Source organism: Schistocerca serialis, chromosome 11 (genome assembly GCF_023864345.2).
Source record: "Schistocerca serialis cubense isolate TAMUIC-IGC-003099 chromosome 11, iqSchSeri2.2, whole genome shotgun sequence".
In the NCBI taxonomy this organism is placed as follows: domain Eukaryota; kingdom Metazoa; phylum Arthropoda; class Insecta; order Orthoptera; family Acrididae; genus Schistocerca; species Schistocerca serialis.
Genome location: NC_064648.1, coordinates 91,833,579 through 91,859,218, shown reverse-complemented (window position 1 = coordinate 91,859,218; position 25,640 = coordinate 91,833,579). Strand labels below are relative to the sequence as shown.

At 38.3% G+C, this 25,640-nt stretch overlaps 1 long non-coding RNA gene across 1 annotated transcript in view; it reads left to right on the top strand.

The window, feature by feature from the left end:
* The first annotated feature begins 756 nt into the window (after positions 1 to 756).
* LOC126427200 (uncharacterized) overlaps positions 757 to 25,640 on the top strand; it is a 52,106-nt gene continuing 27,222 nt past the window's right edge. Inside the window, exon 1 of the long non-coding RNA XR_007576587.1 lies at positions 757 to 895. This is a non-coding gene — a long non-coding RNA (uncharacterized LOC126427200). The remainder of the gene's footprint in view (positions 896 to 25,640) is intronic.

Genomic DNA, 25,640 nt, shown 5'->3' with positions numbered 1-25,640 from the left:
TTTGTCATTTATATAGGAAGGAACATGACAATACATTTCAAATAACAGACTGAAATAATTGCAAGTCTGCAAATAATGTTACTAGGCACCTCACAAAATTGTTTGCTGAACTTGTATCTCCAAATCTCGGGTAAGAAACGTCATAGTATACTGCTATGAAGCACATGTGAGTTATTTAAAAGTTCATCGTTGCAAGGAAACGAGAATAAAATGCGTAATTCCGACATAAAGTCGGCGTAATACTGCGAGAAATTAGCTTTTCCAGGGTACTGTGTTATTTATAGGGCCCAAATCTACAAAAAAAGAAAGTGATTGCGTATTTATATCTGACACGTCGTCTGCAATCGGCGAAATCTAAACTTCAGTCTGACATGCGTAACCGAAACAGATTTTCGGGATTAGCAATGACTGATGCAGCAAATGGGCGATCGAAATAATTTGAAAAAAGCAGTCTCGATATAAAAAAATTCTCACTTCCATGTCAGTGAGAGAGTGATTTTCGATTAAGTAAAATGAAGATACAACAGGTTCACGTAATTTAAACGCCTTTAGAAATAGAATTAATGTTTGAAACAACTTAAAAAAAATAAATTTGTGATATTGAGGAGCGTGTAGTGATACTTTCGCGATTTTGATCTGCCTGCAGCTGTTGGGTAAAAAGCAATAATTTGGTTTTTGTCGCCAAAGCTACGTAGTACGTTGGTAGCTTTGGTCTCTGTTCTTTTGTTTTAGTTATTCCGTAATAATATATGGAGCAATATGTTTGTTATTGGTTACAAACAAAAACAAATGAATAATAGTGTGGTAACGGGATTACTGTGTTCAGTCATGCCCGATTTGAATTCAAAAAACGTTACCGAAGATCTGCAGTTTTTGTACATTTTAATACATGGCTGTAAGTGGTTGTACGTCACTAGTGTACCGCTTTTGCTGTTAATCAAGGCCTGTGAACAAATAGTACAGTAACTTGAAGAATGAGCATGTAATGTGATGCAAGTATTTATCATCCTTGTTATTCGTTTATTTTTGAAACTATGTTAGGTACGTCACGTTACATTGAAAAATGCGTAAGCGTTGGCAGACAGACAGATGGTTTCAGTTTTGCCGTAATTGAAGCTCATAATATACATTTGAACTTCATCTCACTCATACCACTACTCTAACACTTCTTCCACTGCCTTAATTTTGTACCCAGCGTAGTCTATACTAGATCAGACAAATTTGATAAAGTTTTGGACCTTGATGTCCCAGTTGTCTCAGATTTTTTGAACATCTGGCCATACCCAGGTAGTTAACAAACACCGCGAATTCCAACAGCGTTTCCCTATGCTAGACTATTTTCTTCGAAATCGTGATAAACTGCGTGAATTCCCAAACCTTTTGAGAAATATTTCTGCATATAGCTCTATAACTATTGAAGCTAGATAGTTAACACTTGTCAGTTGAAAGCATGTGAACTATACGTTAATTACTGTCAGATTAAATTTTCCTTGCAAAAATTGAAGAAAAAATCTATTTGAAAATCTCAAAAACACACTTTTTATTTTTCTAAGAAAAATGTGTTGCTGCCGTATTTCTGTTTGCCTTTGATAAAATTTTAAGGTGAGGAGAGGATGAGTAGAAAGGGGAATTGATTTTTAAATGTACAAGTCTACTGCACTACATTGATTTTTCTTAAGTTACAAGGGATCATCAATAATGAGGAGTGGAAGTTTTGGTGTAGCTTCTATTCTACTTTTAGATGATAATTACGCTGTTATGTTATTGGAGAGATTTTTTTAGAAATTTGTGGTAAGGTCTTATGAGACCAAACTGCTGAGGTCATCGGTCCCTAATGTTATTAAGGGGCAATCAGTTTTCTTATGATACAAGATGACTCGCAAGTTCTCATAACCTATAATTTTGCTGAAAATTACTCATTTGTGCTTTGATGTATGAAATTCAGTCTTACCGGTGGACCGTCGGCCAATCCACAATGCATCCTTCGGTTGCATACTGCAATGAGGATAATACTGAATTCGGATACATGTATTACACATAGACATTTTAGAATGCGTAAAATGCAGCACAGTGATATTTAATGTTTTCCATTCAACAGCCTATCTTAAAATGGCAGCATTCACAAGACTTCAACAATAATGAAGGAGAATTCACTGTCTTCTCATAACAAATTGTAAAAGTGCTTATAGCATATTTATGGGCCAGTGACAACAGACTTTCTGCTAATGCGATGTCGATTTGAAAATGAAATTATGACACACAAACAGCTGTGCAATAATAGCTCAAGAAACCATTGTCGGAATCTGTTTTGAACAAAGGAATACCGTCAGAACCAAGCGATTCAGAAATCATCCGAGGGACTTCCCTCTCTCATTCCAATGTGTGAATTTTAGGTTGCAATTCAGCCATATGCTGTGAATGATAAATCAGGTGCACAGACCATAGACCATTCCTAAACAGAAGACTTCTACAGAAAATGTGTCATTGGACCTCGATTGATTGCATCTGCTTGAACCAAGAGTAGCCTACCATTTTTCAAAGTTGATGGTATGTTGCTTGCCAACATTCAAAGAAATTAAAAGTTAGTGTTCTGTGCCCAAAAGGATCAACTGCTTCATTGTTTTTCCTTATCTATATCTTGAAATATCTTACACATCTTAACTGGTTGTACTCTAGGATAAGCTGAGCCCAGTACGGCCACTGGGGAGTCTGTACTTTGATTTTTTATAAACTATCATAATAACCACTTTGTTTGTTCTTGTTTACAATTTGTTGTAAAATCCAAACAAAAGGCATCTTACAAATGAGACTTCAGGTAACATAGCTCAAGTGACTGCTTTGTGTAATCTTATTTTATTCATTTTTATTCTCTTGTGGGAGAAAGGGATTGCTTAAACCTTTCCAAACAAAATGCAAATGATTTTCATTAAAGTCATTGTTAGCCTTTGTTTCTATGGTGGGTAACTTTTATTACTTAAATATATCATCATATTCATACTATATATAGGATTGATAAACATGTAGTTCAGTTCTTAGTAAGACTAATACCATAGCTTTGCTTCTGGAGGAAAGTTGTTGGTAGGTCGATTTGGGAGAGGGGACCAAACAGTGAGGTTATCAGTCCTGAAGAAAAGTCATCATTTCGCAGCTTGTTACTTAAACAACTTAAAATGTACATAATAGAATGGTCTTAACATTGTATCTCAAATACCTTGCTTTCTTTATCTTGAAATTTAACCCATTGTACGAGGGCCGTTCAGAAAGTAACCTCCGGTTGATTTAAAAAAATACACCAAGTTAAATAAAAATATTTTAATATATACATCTTACAACTACATCTTTGCACTATTTTTCTACATAGTCTCCATAGCGATTGAGGCACTTATCGTATCTCTTCACAAGCTTTGAAATTCCTTCTGCATAAAAATCACCCGCTTGTGCCTGGAGCCAGCCTGTGACCGCACCTTTGAGCTCTTCGTCGTCATCAAACCGCTGTGACCCGTGTTCTTTTGTCTCAGGTTTCACGTACTTAATCCAGGTTTCGTCACCGGTCACGATTCTGTTTAACAATGGTTCTCCTCCGTCCTCATAACGTGACAGAAAGTCTATGCAGAGGCCATTCTTTGAGTTTTGTGGTGGTCGGTAAGAATTTTGGGCACCCATCGTGCACAGAACTTACGGTAACCCAATCTTGCTGTCACTATATCGTACAAGAGAGTCTTAGAAATCTGTGGAAAACCAGTAGACAACTCCGACATTGAGAAACGTCGATTTTCACGAACTTTTGCATCAACTGTCTGAACGAGTTCGTCAGTCACCAATGATGGTCTACCACTCCTCTCTTCATCATGAACGTTTTCTCGTCCACTTTTAAATAAACGTACCCATTCACGGACAACTCCTTCACTCATAACTCTTGGTCCGTACACGGCACAAAGCTCACGATGAATAGCTGCTGCAGAATATCCTTTGGCTGTAAAAAACCTTATGACAGCACGCACTTCACATTTGGCGGGGTTTTCTATTGCAGCACACATTTAAACTGCCACAAAAACTAAACTAGCGCAGGTACGACGTTCACTCGACCACGGCTTGATGCCGACTGACCTGTTGAGTGCGTGAACGCACAGATGGCGTCGCTACTCCCCCCACAACCCGCACTGTGACCAATCGGAGGTTACTTTCTGAACCGCCCTCGTATGTAAACAAAAGGACTGTTTTTGACACATACCAAACTTTTTTTAATTTTTTTTTATTTTTATTTTTTTTTTTCATTTATTTAAATTGAGCATCACTTTAGATTTCTAATCAAAGCTCAAACCAAGACATTTACATTATTTATGTTGCTGGTGATTGACAACTGTTTGAAATTAATTCGCTAAATAGGAATAACTTGGTACCATTGTATTAGGTACAGATGCTGTACCTTCTGGTGTTATATGAAAATATGTGCCAGACTGGGACTCGAACCCGGATTTCCCGCTTGTCGCAAGGACTCCTCTTACCATTAGGCTATCTGTTCACACCTCCTGGACCGATCCAAACACTGCGTTCCTATACTGTAGTCTTACTTTCATCACTGAATGCCTGCAGCTTAATTCTGTATGCCTGCATTAGTGGGAATAAGACTGCATAGCTATTCATTATAATCTAGGGGCTGCACCAGTATGGAGTATTACGTTAATAATGATTAACAGCCGCTTGAATTCAGATCAAAATAAATTAACTGAATGTGAATTACCTGGTGTCAGCTATTTTAGGTACTAATGTTTTACCTGTTGGTGACATTTGAAAATTTGCACCGGACTGGGACTAGAACCCAGATACCTTGCTTATCGTGAGTGGTTGCCTTAGAATGAAGCTATCTGTGCACACCTCTTGGATCGACACAAACTGCTATACGTTACGTTGTCCTCATCCCGACACCATAGATGCTGGTCGGTCTGGGAGGCAAGTACAGACAGCCTAATCTTGAGGCGAGCACATGTGATAAGTGGGAAAACTGGGTTCGAGTCTCCATCCGGCACAAATTATCACGTGACCATCTGGTAGGACATCCGTATTGTAACAACTGATGTCAAGTTACTTGGATTCGGTGAATTTATTTCGATCTAAGTCATTTATGTTAACATCAGTTTCAGATTTCTAGCAACAGTAGTTTTGAAGTTTCATGGCAATCTCAAAAAATGCTTCTCTTGTTATTTGAAAAACAAATAACCTGTGCTTCAACAGAATATTACATTTGTTAGGCCTACTTTTTGTTTAGTCTGTGGGTATATACTGTAAATAAAAAATAATAAATACCTGACACTTTGATGTCAAAATCTTTTGGCGATTTGTTATAAACTAGCCCACAGGTACCAGAAGCACGGGTGATAATTTCTACATTATCCATATTGGTATCATATATCACGTTTAATAATGATGACGATAAGATATGTAATAGTAGTCCTAAGCCTCGACAGTACTAAGAAGAGGAATTGACATTTTGTATTAAATAGTCACAAGGGGACAAGATCACAATAAAGCAATGGACAGCACTAGATCTGCTGTTCCAAAAAGCTGACAAAACAGAATGGGGAAAAATAGCACTGCATTGCACCACATGATCAAATAGTGTTCACTCTGTGACAAACCCCATTGCAGTGTCCTTGCTAATCAGTGAAATTACCTTTTCACCTGTCAGCCCCAAACACACACACACACAAACACACACACACACACACACACACACACACACACACACACACACACACACACACACACACATTGATTACATTTTGTGTAATGTAGAATGGAGTATATGGGAAGCGGCCTGTTCTTTTCAGTAATCACAAAGTTTTTCATGCTCAAATTGTAAACATTCTTAGTGTGGTATCCACATTTTTAGTGTCTCCCAACTTATCTTCAACCACGTTGTTGCCATTTGACCTGACTTATATCCCTAGCCGTATTGCTTAGCAATCTCCCACCGCAACCAAGATTTCAGGTGAGAAACAGTGCCTTAGTGTTGGCAGTAATAACTAACATTTAGAAGGGTGCATAAACATTTTCAGGAAGCTGTTTCTAGGAGTTCTATGTGACACGGTGGGGGTGGGTGGGACTAGTGAATACAAAAGGGGGGGACCCCAAAATCACTGGAATTTCTTTGTAGAAAGCATTTACTTTATTGTTTTTCAAACACAACCTTGACCTCCTCCTAGGTACACTCCATTAGCATCAATGCACTTGTCCAAATGTTTATTCCAATGTTGGCAATACCTTCTAAATTCATCCTCTTTGTGAAGTGCTAATACCTTCGTGACACTGCGTCTTACATCTTTGATATCGGCAGAAAAGTTCCCTTTAGAGTCTCTTTTTATCCTCAGGAACAGGAAGAAGTCAGAGGGTGGTAAATCTGACGAATAAGGCACAGGGTCAAGGTAGTCGTCTTTGCTGAGGACAAAAACTGGTGAACACTGAGAGCTGTGTGTGTGTGTGTTAGTGTTGACAAGATGCAGGGACCAATTACTGGAATCCCACAAAGTTGGACGTTTTCACACCAAACTCCTGTGCAGACTTTTCATAACTTCCATATAGAGTTGGTGTTCACTGTATGGTCTTGAGGGACAAATTATGAGTGTGCAATCCGTTTGATGCAAAAAAAAAAAAAAAAAAAAAAAAAAAAAAAAAATTTGACAGTGTCTTCACGTTCGATTTCACTTGCCGAGCTTTTTCTGGACAATGTGGGCCAGTTAACTTCCATAGAATTGACTATTGCGTACTATCTGGATCATACTGATAGCACTGTTTCTCATCACCTGTGATGATTTTGTTGAAAAAGTTTAGATCGTCTTTGAATGTATCCTTCAGTTTGTGACAGGCTCAAACGTGATGATCCTTTTGATCTGTGGTGATAATTTTCAGCACAAACTTTGCTGCCTCTTTACACCTCCCCAAATCAACAGTCAAAATGCTCTGAATTGAGCTCCAGGACAACCCTGGCATGTCCTCAAATTGGTCAGTTGCCTGCATAGATCTTTGTTAATCAGATCACGCATTTTGCTGACATTGTCCTCGCTCCGAGCAGTCGAAGGGCGATTGGAATGAGGCAGATCTTCAGTGGCCATTTCTCTGATTTTGAACTGAGAAAATTGTTTGTACACTTGAGTTTTGCTGAGAGCATGTTGTTTGTGCGTTGTTTTAATCATCACATCTGTTTCCGTTACTTGTCAAGAACATAGCGGAAACAGCTATGATGATGCAAACAGCTCACAAACAACATGCTCTCCGTAAGACTCAAGTGGTTATGTGAATTTTGAAAATAAAATGAAAATGATAGTAATGATGAGGAAAATAATAAGAAATGGTAATAGCAAGAAAAAAAAGCATATGTTTACCTTATGTATCAGGAACGTGTGCCTTTTAAAAAGCAGACATAATTAACATGAAAGTTTAAGTAAAAGGAATTGAAGAAAATATGTTTAAGGTCAGAAACTGGTTATTTTCCTTGACTTCAGTAAGTGTGGTAAAACTGTAATAAGCCTGATCATAAACTATTTGTACTGACATTGTTTCACTACTTCTGTGGACTACACTGCAAAGAGAGCCAATTAGCTGTTAGCATGTCTTGCTTAATCATTAATCTTTTAGTTAAACCAGGTTAAGCAATTAATGTAACTACGTGAAGTAAGTTAAATTAACCTTCCCTGAAAATCCATACCAATTAATATTACTGCACCCAGTATAAAACAGTGTAATCCCAGTTTTGTCATGTAGCAGATGAAATATACAAAACCCATTTTAACTTATACAACATAAGAACTTCTTATGTAATTTGTTGTTGGAGAGACCTAATCATTTATTCACAAAAAACCTTAATCTACACTTGTTAAGGCACCAACATCAGTAAATAATAACTTACCTCTCATAGAAGACTTAGAGGATGTTCCTTTTCTTCAAGCATTTTGATTACTGTTAGCATTACCATTTCTGGAGGACTCTCCCTTCTGAGCAATTCCAGCCAAAAACTAGCCAGTGTCTGTAGCAGGGGAAAAAGGAAAAGAATTGTGTCTCTGCAGAGAAAAAAGGGTTTAATTACTATTAGATACATGGGTAAATCAATTGTTATCCACAATTTAGTTATATTTTTGTTTATTTTGGTAGTACTGTCATTTTACGTTGATGACGCATACTTTGTTCATTGGCTGCTCTGCTGTCTATTTGCACCAAAGAAGAGCAATGTTCAGTGATGCTTTTATTGTGGTCAGAAGGCGTATCGGGCCGAAATTCATCGAAGACTTTCAGTACAGTACGGGAATAGTGTTTTGCCACAACGGAGTGTCTAGGAATGGATTGAAAAAATTCTGAAATGGTCGCACAAGTGTTACACACGATGAAGGAGCCGAACAACCGTTTACCGCCACAAATGAAGAAACCACTGAGCATTCATGTGAAATGATTCTCTTAGATAGACGATTAACTATCGATGAAGTGGCACATCGTCTGCAAATCAGTCACAGTTCTGCCTATGTAATCATCCACAACAGACTTGCGTTTCATAAAGTTTGTGCAAGATGGGTCCCAAATTAACTCACACAGTTGCCTAAACGAATGCGGTTGGACACCTGCAAAAAATATTTGGATTGCTATGGTAATGAAGGGAACAACTTCTTAGACAAGATCATTATTGGTGACGAAACATGGAGCCATCATTACAAGCCGGAAAGTAAACAGCAGGGTGTGGAATGGAAACAACCAAATTCGCCATGCAAGAAAAAGTTCAAGAGACAACCGTCTGCAGGAAAACTGATGCTTACTGTTTTTTTCGACGCACAAGACCCAATACTGGAACATTATGGGGAAAGGGGCACAACAATAAACAATGTACATTATAGTGAGATGTTTACTGCCAGGCTAAAGCCTGCAGTTCGAAGCAAATGCCCAAATGCTGAGGATTGCTGTCAAAAGGTGTTGTGTTGTTGCACGACAAAACCCTTCTGAATACTGCTGCCCACACTGCTGAAACGCCCCAGAAACTCAAATTTGAAGTACTGGATCATCCTCCATATAATCCTGATCTTGCCCGTTCTGACTATCACTTGTTTGGTCCAATCTAACAGGCATTAAGGGGCCGTCGATTTGCCTTGGATGAAGCAGTGAAAGAAGCGGTGCATTCCTGGTTCACAGCTCAACTGAGAACCTTCTTTTATGAGGGAATCAGGAGGCTTATACAACGATGGACCAAGTGTGTTGAAACGCAAGGAGGCTATGTCGAAAAATGATGTTCTTGTTAAGTTTCCTGTTTGATTACAATAAAATTTTATAACTACTTTGTGTATAATAATTGACTTACCCTCGTAGGTTCTTCCTTGTAGCAAGGGGAGAAAGATTTCGCACTACATTAATCTACACCGTGTAGGTGCTCACCCCCCTCCCTCTTTTTTTAATGAAAAGAAGGAAGAAGAAACATTACTTGACCTCAATACTAATTTTAACATTCGCTATGAATTTTTACATCATTTGGTTCATCATAATAGACCCTAACAAATGGTACCTCCTAATCAGGGCACAAAGTCCTTAGGCCACCATCCAGTCACACTTATACAGGGTATAAATGATAGAAGCTGCCATAATTATACAGCAGGTACATGTCATTGTGCTTGACAAAAAAAATCTATTGAGATATCACTGTATCACATTCTTTATTTTGGTACTCCTAAAAGGCAGATATTTGTGGGTTTGATAGTTGATGCACTTCTGTTTACATTGTCATCTGACGGCATACAGCGTTTCTTGTCTATTACAGACATTGACACAGTGGTCAGAGAAAGGTAATGGATGAAGCAGAGCAATGTAAGCATTGGACGTGTACAAGAATGCTGCGTGGTGTCTAGATATTAAAATACTACCGAAACAAGCAGTTTAAACAGTCACTGGGTGGTTGACAACATATAATCCATTTTACATAACCAATGAATTAAGTATAACCAGATGTTTTCTCTTTTACAACATTACCATAAAGGAGGCCATGGTAGTAAAGAAAAGCTACATAAAATAAAATGTGTTTCCCGTAGTACAAAATGAACCAATTATAATTTGTTGTGCATTAATTACAATCAACTGTTTTCTCTTTTTACAATAAAACTGCAATGAAAATTAAATTCAGGTTGTTTCCCTTTGCTACAAAAGTACTGTAATGAAACCCACATTACATTGTTTAGTGTTACACCAGTGTTCAAAATGCCCGCCATTCATTTCAACACGTGCTTCATGATGGCGAACCCAGTCTTGTCACACTCATTCACACGTGTGCTCATATGCCTTCACGGTATTGGCAGCATCGAATATCCTCTGTGTAAGTTCATCCACACTATTTACTTTCTGGACATAAGTAATTCCCTTCATAGGGCCCGAAAAGTAAAAAAAATCCAGTGGATTTAAATCAGGACTGCATGCTGGCCATCAATGTGCACAAAAACATCCTATCCATTGTCCTAGAAATCGTCCATTCAAAACCTCCATACTGTGTGACCAGTGTGGGGTGGAGCACCACCATGGAGGAACCATGTATTGTGACATATGGCTAATGGAACATTTTCCAATGAAGTTGTTAGCAATGTCTCCTCTAGATAGTTTCGGTAATTGTTAGGAATCCATCATGCAGGTAAAACGTAAGGCCCAATAATTAAATCATCGATTATACCTGCCCGTACATTTACAGAAAAGTGGTACTGAAAATGTGTTGCTACTACTTGGCATGGATTGTGTTCATTCCTCGTGTGCACGTTATGAAAATTAGTTATTCTGTCGTGAATCAAACACGGTTCAATCTGTGATGAGTATTTAGTTTACCATGCGATCTGTTGTTGCCTACCTGTTTCCGATTCACTCTCGCTATATCTTTATGCGCAGGGGCAGGGGTGATCCTAGAAGTCGGTCTAGGGGGGTTTTGGGGGAATGGAATATCGCTTAACTAAACGAGTGTTGGGGTCCTCCACCGACAAATTGTTAAAATTTGGTGTTGCTTAAAGTAGTTTTTGGTAACATGTCTACAGAATGTGTGTGCTCGTGAAAATAATACGATTTGTCCCAGATGTCTGGCAATTTCGAATTTTTTTGTCTGGGGTCAGCAGTTTGTGTTGGTAGGCATACCCAGCATAGGCCTATTTAGCTTCCTTGATTGTTGTAGGTGGTATTCGTACGTTAATAATCATCCAGTGTATATTAATAAATAATAAGATGCCCTTTTTAAGTTAATAATCATCTAGTGTATATTAATAAATAATAAGATGCCGTGTTTAAGTTAAATGATATTTATTGGTTTAGATAGTAAGCAATTTGCTGCTCTTATTCTTTTGTTGAAATGTGTTTGAAATACATAGCCCCATAGCTAACTCCTTGCCACCGCCCCTGCACAGCAGTAAATAATGCGAACCGATCGCTTACATAAGCGTACCTGTGTTGGAGGACGTGTGGGACAGGCTACCTTAGTTTTTCATTCTCTTTAATGGATTCTTCCAGTCTACTATGCATAATGTTTCCACAAGTCACATCTAATCCGTGTGCGCTGTCCAGTGTCAACTTTTCCAAAAACATTGTCCTGAGCCGAACTTTTTTTTTTTCCCTGGAACATTTGTAGGAAATGGACAAACATTTTACTAGATGTTTTAAATCATTTGGTTGTGATTTACTAACATGATTTTTTTTTTTTGGCAGCTTATACCAATTACATCTTGTATGTCGGTTCGTATATGCCTAAAATACTTCTCCTTAACTTTCTGCCAGTTACTCGTCTTGTTCGCATTGTGATAATCTAACTACTTCTCATCTTGTAGCAGACTCTTACAGTTAATGAGACAAATGTATTGTCATCTATGAAACTTCCAAAATAAATATAATCTTAAATCATTGCAGTGCCAAATGTTTTATCTGCCAAGTGCCTAAACCTAGTCTGAAGAGCCAGTAGTTACTCAGATACCCTGAATTTTGAAAATACGTGTTGGTCAGTTGATAAGACTGTCAGGTTTTCCATGATAATAGCTTACCCTTGCTCTTTGTAGGAAGGTGCTCCCACAAACAGTGATGTTATTTTATTCCTTATTTGTCTTCCGCATGTACACTACTGGCCATTAAATTTGCTACACCTAGAAGAAATGGAGATGATAAATGGGTATTCATTGGATAAATATATTATACTACAGCTGACGTGATTACATTTTCATGCAATTTGGGTGCATAGATCCTGAGAAATCAGTACCCAGAACAACCACCTCTGGTCGTAATAACGGCCTTGATACGCCTGGGCATTGAGTCAAACAGAGCTTGGATGGCGTGTACAGGTACAGCTGCCCATGCAGCTTCAACACGATACCACAATTCATTAAGAGTAGTGACTGGCGTATTGTGACGAACCAGTTGCTCGGCCACCATTGACCAGACGTTTTCAATTGGTGGGAGATATGGAGAATGTGCTGGCCAGGGCAGCAGTCGAACATTTTCTGTATTACATTTTGCCATTCGTGCACCCAGGTTCGTCATTGAGTACACCATTGCAGGCGCTCCTGCTTGTGATGCAGCATCAAGGGTAACCGGAGCCGTGGTCTCTGAGCTGATAGTCCATGCTGCTGCGTCGTCGAACTGTTTGTGCAGATCGTTTTTGTCTTGCAAACATCACCATCTGTTGACTCGGGGATCGAGACGTGGCTGCACGATCCGCTACAGTCATGCGGATAAGATGCCTGTCATGTCGACTGCTAGTGATACGAGGCTGTTGGGATCCAGTACGGTGTTCCGTATTACCCTCCTGAACCAACCGATTCCATATTCTGCTAACAGTCATTGGATCTCGACCAACGTGAGCAGCAATGTCGTGATACGATAAACCGCAATTGCGGTAGGCTACAATCCGACCTTTATCAAAATCGGAAACATGATGGTACGTAATTCTCCTCCTTACACGAGGCATCACAACAATGTTTTACCAGGCAACGCCGGTCAACTGCTGTTTGTGTATGAGAAATCGGTTGGCAACTTTCCTCATGTCAGCACGTCGTAGGTGTCGCCACCGTCGTCAACCTTATGTGAATGCTCTGAATAGCTAATCATTTGCGTATCACAGCATCTTCTTCCGGTCGATTAAATTTTGCGCCTGTAGCACGTCATCTTCGTGATGTAGCAATTTTAATAGCCAGTGGTGTAATAAAATAATCTTCAGTCTTGATAAATTTGCTACACGATCAAAGTCCAAACAGAAAAGGGTAATAAATTCCTGTAGTAATTTCTTGATGCAAATACTTAGTCTCCTCATGTATTATAAGTTTCAGTACAGTCCAGATATCTAAATCCAAGGCATGAGATGACAAAAATATAGTAAATTTTGATTACAAATATGTGTAGCAAGGTGTTAGTAATTATTTTCTATTTTAACTGTCAAACCAAATTTCTTCCATTCCAGATTCATGTTACACTCCAGGACTGCCATGTGAGAGAGTCTGCTGTATGTAAAATCCATTAAAATTTTGTTACTCTTAAAGTGTTTTCCTTTTCACTATATTCTTTACTATTATTTATCATTATTATTTACTCCTTCATACTGGGAAATAGTTATCGACAGAATTAGATAACAGAGTACCTTGTTATATGCTACCTCTGTATATACATCAGAGCAACTTTTAGTACTCACTGTCAGCTTTTCTGTACAAGTTTTTACAGAAGCATTTTTGCGTGTAGCTTTCATTGACGACATGCTCCCTGCCCTTTTACTAGATGACTCTGCCATGGTGGACTTAGTTTTGCGTTTTATTCGGGCAGGGGTTTTTTATAGTTTAAACTGAGTGTTTTTTTTTTTTTTTAGCGTTGATTCTGGCTTTTAGCCTCTGATTTTAAACTGAGTTTTTAATGTGTTCTTGGTGGTTGGCTTTTCCTCTTTTTTTTCTCTATGGTCGGCCAACCACCGTCACACTCTGTGTGTTTTACTTTGTTTTGTCTGATCTCTGTCGGAGTCTTTCTCATCCTGTGTCGTCTGACGTCTTTCCTGCTGTTTGTTTTTTTTATTCTCTTTGGGCGGTTTTAATTTTTTTTGGAAAAAGGGACCGATGACCACGCAGTCTGGTCCCTTTAATCCCACAAACCAACCAAGCTTTCATTGACAGTGTTAGATATCTCTTACTCTGAGGCGCTCCTTAAGACATCCATGTAGAGTTGGAAGCTCTGTCATGTACTTGGTGTGACATAAAGGCATTTGCTGACAAAATTCTAATGCCACACGTCTCCCAAGGAATACCTCAAATAAACAATAATACAACACAAACAAAATATGTGTACTAATATGTAACAATACATGCAAAATGTGGGCCTATGTGCCTTACATTATTAATAAACTGCACAATTCCTCATTTCTAGAGTTCCGTATCTCAGCTGATAAGAATGGAACCCATACAGGATCACTATGTTATTCGTCCGTCTGTCTGCCTACCCGTGCGACCATTTTTATTTTATTTATTTACACGTCAAGTTCTGTAAAACCAAATTGAGGAGCAAATCTCCAAGGTCCTGTAACGTGTCAGTACATGACATTACAACATAAAAGTAATAACAGATAAAAATAAAATGTGTATGAGCCTGAAAAACGTCAAGCCATAAGTTTCAGTAAACCCAGTCAGCAATATAACGTAAGAATCAGCTTAATTTTTAAGGAACTCCTCAACAGAATAGGAGGAGTGACCCATGAGGAAACTCTTTAGTTTAGATTTGAAAGCGCATGGATTACTGCTAGATTTTTGAATTCTAGTGGTAACTTCTTGGAAATGGTTGCAGCAGTATACTGCACGCCTTTCCGCACAAGAGTTAAGGGAGTCCAATCCAAATGCGGGTTTGATTTCTGCCGAGTATTAACTGAGTGAAAGCTGATTATTCTTGGAAATAAGCTAATATTGTTAACAAGAAATGACAGTAAGGAATATATATATTGAGAGGCCAATGTCGAAATACTCAGACCTGTGAACGGGGGTCTACAAGAGGTTCGTTAACTTACACGACTTATTGCTCGAACCACCTGTTTCTGGGCCAAAACTATCCTTTTAGAATGGGAATAGTTACCCCAAAAACATAATACCATACAACATAAGTGAATGAAAATAAGCAGAGTAGACTAATTTTCATGTCGGGAGATCACTCAATTCAGATTGCATTCAAATCATAAAAATGGCAGCATTAAGTCTTTGAACAAGATCCTGAGCGTGTGCTTTCCACGACAGTTTACTATCTATCTGAACACCTAGAAATCTGAACTGTTCAGTTTCACTAATCATATGCCCATTCTGTGAAATTAAAATGTCAGGTTTTGTGGAATTGTGTTAGAAACTGTTAAAACTGAGTCTTACTGTGATTTAGCGTTAGTTTATTTTCTACAGGCCATGAACTTATCTCATGAACTGCACTATTTGAAACCGAGCCAATGTTGCACGCAACATCCTTTACTACCAAGCTAGTGTTATCAGGAACAGAAATATTTTAGAGTTATCCATAATTATTTATTTATTTACATAGTTTATGCCCACATTGGAGCACTAAAATCAAACATAATACAACAGAGTCTACAATGATTAAATTTAGGTCTTAGCAGTCAGCAATTTCTTCGTTTTCCAAAACTTCTTCATTCGCAGTGATCTGGCTGCTCGTTCTTCTGCAGGTATGACATATTTCTTCCATTCTGATGGTTTGAATCTCAGCCGTGTGTATTTGTTCTTCAGAAGCAGTTTCTCTTCACTTTGTTGAATTTGGTGTGTGGTGATGTTCAGTTCATCCAGATCACTTTGTACTTCTTTAACCAGATGTTTTTGGTTTTACTGTTCCAGAAGTAGTCAAAAAGTTGCTTCAGGATTCTAGTATTTGGAAGGTGAGATATGTGGCCGAAAAATGCAATCCTTATTTTCTGCATTTTAACAAATATGGATTCACTTTCTTTATACACTACTGAATTTGGCAAAAGTCTCCTCTGCCCATTAACTTGATGTTTCTTACTGATAATTGTTAGGAGTATTCTTATCTCAACTTTCTGCAATTTGTCAGTTGCTTGAGTATTTGGTCGGAATAGTGTTTCGCTTGCATATGTTGCTTCCAGTTTAACGATGGAGGAGTAATGTCGAAATTTAGCATTTACTGAGAGAGATTGTTTTTAGTAGGTGGCCACATTGTTCTCTGCGCTCACTGAAGTTCTAATGTTCTACTATCTACTGATGCTCTTTCATTAACATTCCAGGTAATAATCTCACCAAGATATTGAAACTTTATTTTAATTTTTTGATCATTATGGAGTATGATATGGGATGTGTCAACCGAGAAAGCTGGGCATCATTTCTGTTTTCTCAAACGAAATTTGCAATCCAATCTTTGCAGCTAGTCGTTCTGTTTGTTCTGTCTGAACCTTTTCTTCATTAATATTGTTTGCTAACAGCGGCAAATCATCTGCAAATGCAAGGCAGTTAAGTTGAATCTTTCATCCAGTCTTAACAGGTGGTGGGCATATCTTTTTCCATTTACACATGATTTTCTCCAGCACCCAATAGAACAATAATGGAGACGATCCATTGCCTTGTCATAGGCCAGTATGGATCTCAAAAGGGTTAGAGAATTCATTTCTGAACCTTACTCTAGCTTTAGTATTTTGAAGGGTGACTGCAACGAGGTTGACACGTTTCTGATGTAAACCAAATTCTTTAAGAATTGACAGTAGAGATTCACGAGGGATACTATCGTAGGCCTTTTTAAAATCGACAAACGTGATCATTAGTTTCTTGTCCCTGACCCTTTGATGTTTCATTATCCATATGAGACTAATAATTTGATCAGGACAGCTTCGTCCTGGACGAAAGCCTCCTTGATATTCGCCTAGTTCACAATCAAGCTGTTCATGAATTCTGAAATACAGAACCTTGGAAGAAATTTTATAAGTAATATCCAGCCAGGATGTACCCCTATAATTATTTGGATCCAATCTATCTCCTTTTTTGTGTAGTGGATGGATTATCGCAACATTCCATTCCTCTGGTAACTTCTCAGTATTCCAAATGTCAGTAAGATGTTTAAGTTCAGGATAATTTGTACATTTGCATATTTCCAAAGTTCTGCCACTAGTTGGTTCTCACCTGCTGCTTTATAATTCTGAAGTGAGTTAATCGCTGCTTGTACTTCATCTGGAAGTGGTGGTATAAGTCTTTCTAAATGTGTTTTGTTTCTTGGATACGGGTCAGATTCAGAATGATGTTCAGGTTCCACACTATTTAGTAACTGTTTGAAATATTTAGCCAATATCATTGAATTGTCATAATTGTTGTGTGCTACCTTTCCGTTTGTATCCTTCAGCATAAGAGTAGGTGGAGTGTATTTCGACTGGTACTGTTTGAATGTCTGTTAGTAATGTCTGGTTTTGTGGTGATTAAAAGCATCCTCAATAGATTTTTAGCGATTCCTTATGAAATTGCCTTTTGAACCAACTGATTTCTTTGGCAGTTGATCATCTAGCATTTATTAATTCCTCCCTGGAGCTTTCAGTTCTCTTTTGTTGGTAATTTAACCAGGTCTTATGTTTACATTGAATCACTACATCGCATTCCTCATTCCACCAAGCATGTTTCTTGCGTTTCCATACAGGAGCCACTTCTTCAGCTAAGGCTTTTAATCAATTGACAGTGGCTTCTAGATTGTCACTTAAAGGTATTCTTGATCTCTCGTAATATATTTGATTATTAATATTATAACTAGGATCATATGTTCTTTTTGTATCTAACTTTTGAGGTTTGCTTTTTCTTTTAGGTGTCAGTTAGATTTTAATTTTAGAAATGTGGTGGTCTGAATAAACATCAACGCCATGCAGCACTTAAAATAGACTTCCTTATGGTATTTCTGATCCATCACCACATCTATCTGGAACTCTACTAGCTTGACGTTAGGACATTTCCATGTCATTAACTTATGTGATCTTCTCTTAAACCTTGTTGTCTTAAACACCAATCCATTTGTAGCATAAAATTTAATTAATCATTCCTCATTCCTGTTCATAAGTTTATGAGCTGGCCATCGCCCCACCACACCTTCGAAATTCCTTCTCTCGTCTTGTCTTCGCATTACAGTCTCCAAGCATCCAAGCAGAATTTTAATGTTAGTTTCTAGTATGGTCCTTACTAGTTGATCAAGTTCATCCTAGAATTTTTCTGTTCCATCCTTGTCAGTTCTATTTTTAACATTAGTTGGAGCATGAATATTTATCAGTGTGTATCTTTTGTTTTCCACCTTAATAATGCCATTTTGAGGAATTGGACGAAAGATCGTCAATGGAATCAAATATTCTATTGTGTACCAAGAAACCCGCACCAAATTGGGAAAGATTTTCTATTACCCTTTCTCCTGGTGGTCCCTTACAAATTCGATATCCCCCTGATTCGATAGTGTCCTGGTTAACTCTTGAAGGGCTGTGATAACTATGTTCTGTTGATCTAAGACATCTGTTAAATGTTTCAATTTACCAACTTTCCTTAAAGAATTAATTTTAGCACCTTCTTATGTGGAATATGTTGCTTGTTTGTTCATTCAGTGCATCGCTAGGTGCTCAGACTCGCCTTTGTACTCTACGTGACACCCCACCGTATTCGAATGGTGTCTTCGCCTGGATAATCTCTACGTGACTGTCCAAACCGGTGGATTCTTTTAATAGAAGACTCCTCATATTTGTTTGATTATCTGATCAATGATTAAGTGTCTGACCAAGGTCAGGGTTTACAATTCCAGTTACCCGTAATACTAGAGGGCATATCATTTATATAAATAAGGAACAGGAGTGGCCCCAACATTGATCCATTTGTTGAGACTCCTTTTTTCTGGGAATGGGTACAGGTATCAAGTGTGCCAAGTTGAAATTTTTTGTCAGCTACTATGGTTCCTTGGCAATGTAAAATATTTAAGCTTCTCCAAGTCAGTGCAGTATGGCCACTTATTTCACATATTTGACACCCATAAACCCACTCGCGAAATCCTATAGCGTGCTTTACATTGGCTTACAATAGTAAAATTTGGCAAGAAGCACGGTTTCACAGTACAAGTAAAGGAATAAAATCCAGAAACTGTTGAGTTCTTACTATGTCACATAAAGCAATATTTTTTTGCTATTTATTGGCCCCAGTATGCTGTTCGCCTGCCTGTCAAGACACCTTTTCCTCAGGAGCAGGTATAGGTATGACAATGAAAGTTATGTCAAGTACTAAGCTCTATGGTTCCTTGACTGTGTAAATAATTTAAGTTTCTAATTAATTGCAATCAAAAGATATCACCATATATGTCACATTTTATATATATATATATATATTTGCAATCTGTAGGTGAACTATCCAAGCACATGTTGGACCTGGTGGTTTAATGGTAAAGTGCATGCCTAAAAACCGAGAGGTGTGGGATGGAATCTCAGTTGAATAATGGCTTTTTCAGTCTTCATTTTAAAATAGCCTTCACCTCCCAACAATGTGAGAAGTCTCCAGAAAGCCCCATATCTAACTACAGTCGGGAATAAATCCGAGATTCAACAGTGGGACTGGATTGTGTACGTAGCATACACTTATGACACCAACTCCAGCTGGTTCATACCAACTTGTGTCAAAAATATACACAAAGACAAAAATGGTGAACAGTTTAGAGTCAGAAAGAAAAAAGTTGCAGAAAAATACCACACTCAGGTTCCATGAAAACAGTTGGAATTTATGGATCTGCTATGTGATATAAGGCATGCGCATATGTAGTGTATGTGTGTTCGCAAAATGACTGGACAGAATTCACACCTACACACAGAAATACACCTCCTATTGTTGTAGTCTTTCCAGGATTGGAAGGTAACTGTTGATGGTGAATACTTTGGAACACCAGCTCCACCCCAGAGAGCACTAGCCTCCTCCTCCAAACCCTACAAATGCTATCGGCCGACTCCTCGATTTCAAGAATTCCGAACTGCTTTCACCCGATCGATTTAAGCAACAGAATTCAGGCATTTCCATTGCCTTTTATTGACACCCACTAACAACACGTACTGCTCAGTAATTCGTGGGACATATATCGAAGAGACATTGATAAGAATATTTTCTCGATTGAGTTTTAATTAGAGTGTGATGGAGAAGTTGTCTGGTCCTGTATAAGGACAGTTTTAGAGTCATTCGAAGATAGTTTGACCACTGCACAGACCCTCATATGGAAGATACAATAACAGATACACTACTGCTAATTAATTTCAGTACACCCAATGAATGACATCTAGATTCTGTAGATAAGGTCTAATACCGTGGGTACGGTTGACGAAGCAAAGGAATAGTACAACAGTTGTACACATGTCATGATTTTTGTTTGTGGTCATAGAGATACAACAGTATCCAACAAACAATGTTGTATACATAAATATTATGTACCTATCTGATACGTTTGTTTACCTATTTGGCGACAGATGCCGCATTAATGGACCTGCATTTTCCCTGTAGTGATGTGATGTCCGCAGCGAATGACAAGCGTTGCTAAGATACGTAACGTGTGGTTCCTGCATTTCAGTTCCTTCGTGACATTGAAGTGTGCACACTGCTAGTATGGCTTCACGAGTGGAGATGTCCATAGAAAAACTGGCTGGTATTGTAGCACTTAGACAAGCAGGTTTCTCTATTTGCCAAATTGTGAAACAGTGTAGTGTGTCTGTAGGGGGAGTGCAACACACCTTTCACTGCCAGGAGACAATAGGTAGCAATAAGGACATACCATGACCAGGACGACCTCGTAAAACAACCAAAAGTGAGATAAATATATCAGAATTACCAGTAAGAGAAACAGATTTAAAACAGTGCCCCAAATTCATGCAGAATTGGTAGAAGTGAACACGACAACAATATCTGTTGCAATAGTAAAAAGGAGACTGACTGAAATCGGGTTGAAAGGATATGTCATAGTAAGGAAACCCCTTCTAAGGCCCATAGATAAACAGAAGAGATTTGAATGGACTAGAAAACACCGTAGTTGGACACTGGAAGAGTGGCTGAAGGTGTTATTCACCGATGAATCAGAGTTAGAGATTTTTGGAACCAGAAGGATAATATTTGTTCGCCGATTTGTAGGGCAAACGGTAGTCCAGAAGTGTGTTCTACCTACAGTTAAACACAGTGGAGGTTCTATTATGGTTTGGGGATGTTTTACTGGGGATAGAGTTGGTGACATAGTGAAAATAGAGGGGTGTATGGATCAGAAGCAGTACCACTGCATACTTCAGTATCGGGCAATACGAAGTGGATTGTACTTAATAGGGAAAGGGTTCACCTTAAGACAGGATAATGACCCAAAACATTGGTCAGCATACTGTAGAACTACATTGCATCAAAGGAAGATCAGAAAGTACTGAATGATATGGTATGGCTGTCTCAAAGCCCTGATTGTAATCCCATTGAAATAGTCTGGGATGAAGTGTACAGATATATCATGGAAGTTAATATATCCAGCAAGGAATATCTCTGGAGTATTGTTAAGGATGTGTGGAATCATATAGATCCACAATACCTACAAAAACTGATTGACCGCATGCTTCGACTTTGTGAGACATTCATTAAATCCAAAGGAGGGTACTGTAATGAAAGTGAAATATAATGATTGCGATTGTATTATATATGTGGAAGTTAATATAATAATATTTTGTGAGAAATAATGTTCGATTTGTGTTGTAAATCTGAAATAGCAGGGTGTGTCGAAAATAATGAGCGGTAGTGTACCTCTGGCATAGAGAAACAAGGGAAACAGCTGAAAACAAGTGTCACCAGGTTGGTTTCAAAGAGTACTCTATGGCATTGGTTCTGTACTTAGCTTGCATTTATCTTGAATCTCCTGCCCAACTCAAAGTCCAAAGTGAGTGGAAAAAAGCGTAAAGGTCTCCTGTATGTAAGAAAGTTTGAAGAACCGATCCACAAAATTACAGACTAATATCTTTAACATTGATTTGCTACAGAGTTCCTGAATGTATTTTCAATTCAAATGTAATAAATTTCCTGAATACTGAAATGCTTCTGTCCTTCAGTCAGCACAGTTTTAGAAAGCATCACTCATGTGTCATGTGAAACTTGGCTTTTCCTTTTCCCATATGATATCCTTTGAACTGTGGATGAAGGGCAGGGTGTAGATTCCATATTCTTAGATTTCTAAAAAAACATTCGACACAGTGCCTCACTACAGACTGTTAACGGAGATACGAGCATATGGAATAGGTTCTCATGAGTGGCTCATAAGTAACAGAACACAGTATGTTGTTCTCAATGATGAGCGTGTCATCAGGAGTGACCCAGGGAAGTGTAATAGGAGCTATGTTATTTTCTGTATACAAAAATGATCTGGCAGATAGGGTGAGCAGCAATCTGTGGCTGTTAGCAGATGATGCTGTAGTGTATCGGATAGTATCATCACTGAGTGACTGTAGGAGGATACAGTATGACTTAGACTATATTTCTAGTTGGTGTGATGAAAAGCAGCTACCTCTAAAAGTAGAAATATATGAGTTAATGTAAATGAGCAAGAAAAACAAACCTGTAATGTTTGATTATAGAATTAGTAGTGCATTGCTTGACAGTCATGTTGTTTAAATATTGAGGTGTAACATTGCAAAGTGATCTGAAATAGAATGAGCATGTAAGGATTGTAGTAGGAAAGGCAGATGCTTGACTCGAGTCTATAGAGAGAATTTTGGGGAAGTGTGGTTCATCTGTAAAGGCGACAGCATATAGGGTGCTAGTGCGACCTGTTCTTGAGTAACCTATTCTAGAGTGCCAGGGATGTGCACCAGGGAGAATTAAATGAATACATTGGAGCAATGCAGGTGTGGGCTGCTAGATTTGTTACTAGTAGGTTCGATCAGCCTGCAAGTATTATGGAGATGTTTCGGGAACTTGAACTCAAATGGGAATCCCTGGAGGGAAGAGTTAGAGATTTTTGGAACCCAGTTTTCGAGGAACACTGTTGAGAATATTTAGAGGACCGGCATCTGAAGCTGACTGCAGATTGATCCTACTGCCACAAATGTACATTTCATGTAAGGACCACGAAGATAAGAGAAATTAGGACCCTTAAGGAGGCATGTGGACAGTCATTTTTCCCTCGCTCTGCTTGTACTTGTAGAAGGGTTATGGATATCTCAGCCCTCTCCCTGGGGAACAGTAGCCCCCGTCGCCAGAATGCCAGAAACCTAGTGTAGCACCCACAATGGCGAACACGACAAAGACACGTATGTGGCCAGGAAATGATACACAACGAGGCTTTTTGCTACTGTGTGTTTCTTAAATATGAATAAGTTTTTGGAATACTGATACCAGTCACAAAATTTGTTGACTACTGAAATTATTTAATTAGCAACATACTTTGAAGTTAGGCATCATCATTGAGCTGCAGTGGCAGTAGAAAAATATTTAGCGCAAGGGTGCGTAGATGTTAAAGTTTATGTGTGTAGTCTTGGCAGCTGCTGTGGGCATCCTGCAGAGAAACAGAAGGATAGCTTAATAAGAGGCGATGCCTCTTTGTTTGTTGGTCTGCTGTTCACACGGAAAAATTTTAAATAACAACTCACTTTGTTCATCTGAAGTGGCTGTCTTCTTACGATGTGTTCAGCAACCTCCATTTCTATGAATTTGTTAGCCATCATTAACAAATTCCTGAAGGTAACTCGAAACACGATATCGCAAAAGAACTTGACTGTGGAGCAAAGCAACATGGCAGTCAGAACAGACTGTGTTTTGATCTACCTATCAGTATGTCTACCTGGCTGTTGGAAGTCACTTGCGATGCATTCTCCATATTATACTGTCACATCACTGATATTGCTCTACAACATATATTACAGAATGGGAGACTGTGACAATTTTATTGTAGAAATGACACTATAAAATTTTATTTTAAAGAATTTCAATGGTGTTGCTCGGACCTAGGTTTGTATATGATCTTAATGTGTATATGTTTTCTATTGAATTGAAGTTGGTCAAGAAATGTGAGTTCTTAAACTCCACTGTTTCATTTATGATCTTGTTTTTCAACTTTTAATGTGGATGACTCGTCCATTTCCCCCGAGATGGCCATTTTGCAGCTCTTTTTGAAATTATGCTGTTGCAACACTGTGGCCTGTTTTGTCCATGTGTTTTGCTGTGGCTGACTTCTTAGGTTCATCAAGTCTGAAACGGTCAACAAGTTCTTTAAAATGGGTTTTAAAATTTCTGTCCATTTGATCATTGTAGTATTACAGTAGTTGCAATGACTGCATATAGCTCTGTAAGTTTGTAATTTGCTCAGTTCTTCTGTTGATTGTGAGATGTCATGAACCAGTTAAGTTGTTGTTGGCAGAAATGATCCTGATACCTCTGCTTTCGAACAGGTTGGCTGTTTTGTATAAAATGGCTCTGAATTGCGGTATAGTTACACAGTTGGGTTTTTGTATGTTGGCTGATGGCCCTGTCAGTTTGTTTGCTTTTGTTTTCTGGTATGTGTTGTGATAGCGCACCTAGTTCATATTCATCATAGCCATTGTTTTGTGAAATCTATTTGATTGTGTGTGTTTGTGGGTCATTGTCGCCAGCACAAATTGGGAATTTCTGTATTCTGTTTAAGAAAGCAGTGAATGCAAATTGTTTTGCATGTGTTGGTGTGTGTGTGTGTGTGTGTGTGTGTGTGTGTGTGTGTGTGTGTGGTGGGGGGATTTGCAGTGACAGTGACTGTTTGTGTTGGTTTCTGTGCACATTGATGTTCAGGGTCTGCTTTGTATTTGTTATTGTCATGTGAAAGAAGTTTATATTGTTATCTTTCTGGTGTTCTCTCTGTGTGAAATGGCTGTTGTTATGAAAGCTGTTGAATCTACATAACAACATCTCTATTTGCTCTTCAATTTGATTATATGTTATGAATGTGCCATCTACATATCTGCTGATTTTGTTACTGTTAAGTCAGGTATATGTACAATGCTTAAGTTGCAACATAAGCAGTAGTAGCATGCACTAATAAGTATCCCATGTGCATACCAAAGGAACCAACTTTACTTCCCCACCAAAGGGGTGACTGAACAACCTAATGAGTAGCAGACAGTTCATCTACGGAGGGGAGCGGTTGTCCACCATTGCAGTTATGTCCTTAAGTGCACATTTTAATTTTAAACAAGTAGCCAATGAAATACAGTCAGTGAATTTTTTAAAAATACATTGAGTGATATATTTAAACAACTGGAATCAGGGCATTTCTGATGAATGTAAACAAGACTTTTGAAACACTTGATTTATTCACAATATTTCAGATTTCGAGCTCTAACACCTCGACACAGGATTCGTTGACACCAAATATAAAATGAAAGATGAGATCTTATGATATCGAGATGCTGGAACTTGTTCAATATTATAACAAGAACAAATGAAATAGGCCAAATGACTTACAGTCTTTGGATAAACTATGTATGTGAATCTAAAAAAATAGTTAAGTCGTGCACAAAAGGATGCCATCTACTGATACCTCAGAACCACTGAACGAAACACTGATATGTTTCAGTTTAAACATTAAAACATTAACTTCCAAAATTCTTTACTCAACACTGATGCACGAGTAGCATTTTGCTGCCTAAACAACATTACCAGATT